This window comes from Carlito syrichta, unplaced genomic scaffold (assembly GCF_000164805.1).
Source record: "Carlito syrichta isolate Samal-C Ts95f unplaced genomic scaffold, Tarsius_syrichta-2.0.1 Scaffold166711, whole genome shotgun sequence".
Taxonomy (NCBI): domain Eukaryota; kingdom Metazoa; phylum Chordata; class Mammalia; order Primates; family Tarsiidae; genus Carlito; species Carlito syrichta.
In genome coordinates this window covers 131,120-134,559 of record NW_007110807.1, presented here as the reverse complement: position 1 = coordinate 134,559, position 3,440 = coordinate 131,120, and positions in this window count along the sequence as shown.

Here is a 3,440-nt window from a genome sequence, read left to right as displayed (position 1 = left end):
GCCTGCCAGGCGGGTCTCGAACCCGCAGGGCTCAGGCAATCCACTCACCTCAGCCTCCCAAAGGCGCGGGATTACAGGCTGAGCCACCGAGCCGGGCTTCCCCCAATTTCTATAAAGCAGAGTGAGAGAGCCTGGGTTGGGGTTCTTAGGGCCTGCATCTGGATCCCAGCTCCACTGGGTCATGTCTGAACTTGAAGCAATTAGCTTAATTTTCTTCAGTTTCAGTCTCCTGCTCTGTGAAATGGATCCCTACCTCATAAAAAAGCAGTGAGGATGAGTGAGGGGATGCAAGCCAGTACTGCTTAGCATAACTCTGAAGCCCAATGAGCTCTAGTTAATAACAGTTTAAGCCTTTTAAAATCCTGCTTCCCAGTCGGGTTCAGTGGCTCATGCCTGTATTCCCAGCACTTTGTGAGGCTGAGGTGAGAGGATTGCTTGAGCTAAGGAGTTTGAGTCCTGCCTGGACAATATAGTAAGACTCTGTCTCTACAAAAAATTAGTTGGTCATGAAGGTGCATCCGTGTAGTCCTGGCTACCGGGGAGGCTGAGGCAGGAGGCTCGCCTGAGCCCAGGAAGTCAAAGCTGCAGTGAGCTGTGATTGTGTCACTGCACTTCAGTCTGGGTGACAGAGTAATACCCGACTCAAAACAAACAAAAAACCCTGTTTCCTAATGAGTTAAGATCCAAAATTATAAATACAAAATACCAAACAAACTGGAATTCCTCCCACCCTGAAACCCAGTTTCCACAGCCTATGAACTTCCACTTGGGCAGAACAGTCTCCTCCTAGGATTCTCCTAGGGCCACCTGGGGGAGCAGCTAGCCCTACTGGAACAGAGGGTCGTTAGCTCATGGGAAGCTCATTTCCTCTGAGCTTTTAGAGCCCCGGTACCCTGATCGCCTGACTCATTCTGTCCCGGCCCACACCTCATGGGATAATTTATTACCAGAATAGAAATTGTAGCCAAACCACTAGCTCAAATAGAAATTTGCTTTCCACAGTTATCTGATCAAGCGCATGACTTACATACAATTACAACCAATGTCTCTGCAATTAGAATTTTAATTCCATAGGCTATTCATGAAGAAAACAAAATGTGGGCAGTCATTTAAGATCTTCTCTATTTAAAATACTTATTAAGTATGTGCTGTGTACCCAGCTCCACACTAAGCCCTGGATGTAAAGATACATACAACTCAGTCTCTCATTAAGGTTGTCACAGTCTTGGAGGAGGAAGGTGTTTAATAGTTAAGAGTAACATAATGTAGTTGGTACAGTGACAAAGTTATACACAAAATGTTTTTCCCTTTAGGAGGTAAAATATTCAAAATTCAGAGAAAAAAAGATTCTTCTGCAATATGAACTATAGCACCTTCTCTGGTTAGGTCATTAGTACATCAATCATAAAAGAATCACAGAATGAAGCAAAATTTGAAATGTCACCTATACTCTTACTTTGTATAATAACTTACTGTTAACATTTAACTTCGTGGCCTTCCAGATTTCTAAATATGTATCTATTTCTAAATAAGATATGAGATCATTTTATACAAGGCATGATTACCTGGGTTTCTCACTTATCAACAAACATATAAACATATTTCTGGAGTATTAAATGCTTCTCTCATTTATCATTTTAAATGACTGCATAGTATTCTACCATAGGTACCATCATTTCTTTAACTACCCTCTGCCGTTGAATATTTAGACTACTTCCAATATTTTGGCTATCATAAACATAATGACAGTCTCATTCACATGTCTCTTAAACCTAGTCCAATTATTTCTCCAGAATAACTTCCTAAAAAGGAAATTGTTGGATCAAAGGATATGCAGATTGTTAAGACTTTGATACTTATTACCAAATAGCCCTCCAGAAAGTTGTACCATTAAATACCACCATCTCCCCACATCTTCACTTTATAGTAGCATTCTTTTCCTCTTTGCATTTAGTAATTTTTTTTTTAAGTTGGAGTCACTCTGTCACCCAGGCTGGAGTGCAGTGGCACACTCACAGCCACAGCAGCCTCGACCTGTTGGGCTCAGACAATCCTTCCGCCTCAGCTTTCCAAGTAGCTAGAACCACAGGTGTACGCCACCACTCCTAGCTAGTTGTTTTTTGTTGTTGTTGTCGTTGCTTTTTATTATTGTAGAGATGAGGTCTCATCAAATTGCCCAGGCTGGTCTCGAACCCCTGGACTTAGGCAATCCTCTCACCTCAGTCTCCCAAAGTGCTGGGATACAGGCTTGAGCCACCACTCCCGGCTGCATTTAGTATTTTTAAATTTTAATATGCCTATTGTAGCTCAAAGCATTATTTACATGAGCATCTTTTTTAGAAGTAGTTATGACACTTGCTGAAATTAGACCTTTTTGAGCTGCATCCTAATACTAATCAGTGCTTCTCAGACTCTGCCATGAATCAGAATCACCTGTGATCTTGTTCAAATGCAGATTCTGACTCTTTAGGTCTGAGGCTGAGGCCAAGACACTGTTTCTATAGCAAACACCAGTGCCGCAGGTCCAAGAACTATACTTTGGGAAGTGAGGACCACAAGGCTCTTAGTTCAGGCCCTTCTCAGTCCCTGAAAGATGCCCCCATTTTCCAGTAGTGAAATTATTCTACCACTAACTCATCTCATTGTCTTGAGCAATTCACTGAACCACAAAGGGCCTCTGTTTACACATCTGTGAAATGAAAAGCTTGGAGTCGCAGGTCTTGAAGTCTTTCCCATCTCCAACAGGGAGAGGAGTTCTTTCTTGTCCAAATATAACTAGGTGCATCCTACATTTCTTTTCACTAGGACAGTTTTTGGTTTTTTGGGTTTTTTTGAGTTGGAGTCTCACTCTGTCACTCAGACTGGAGTGCAGTGGCCGCTCCCAGCCACCGCAGCCTCGACCTGCTGGGTTCCGGTGATCCTTCCACCTCAGCCTTCCAAGTAGCTGGAACTACAGGTGCACGCTACCACGCCGGCTAATTTTTTGGTTTACTGTAGAGATGAGGTCTCACCAAGTTGACCAGGCAGGTCTCGAACCCGCGGGCTCAGACAATTGACTCACCTCAGCCTCCCAAGGTGCAGGCTGAGCCACCAAGCCCGGCAGGACAGTTTTGAATACCTTCTTCCCATCATTTTGCAGGATTACAATCAGGTGTACAACAAGGAAACACACCCACCAAGGAGGGACAGTCAGGCAGCTGGGGAAAGCCACAACCCAAGGAAAACACATTCCTGCAGGGGGACATCTGCTCCAGCAGACATTTGTCCTGGTAGTGGCTGCCTATAGTGGTGTCCCTCATCTTCCCTTCCCCAAAGGAAGAGACTTAACAAGAACCTAAGGCCAATTCACCCATTAAGAGAACAAAGACTGGAATAAGGGAGGAGAATGACAGGAATATTGCATCTGTAAATTCCCTGCCAAGGAGCCTCCAGAAGTCAGC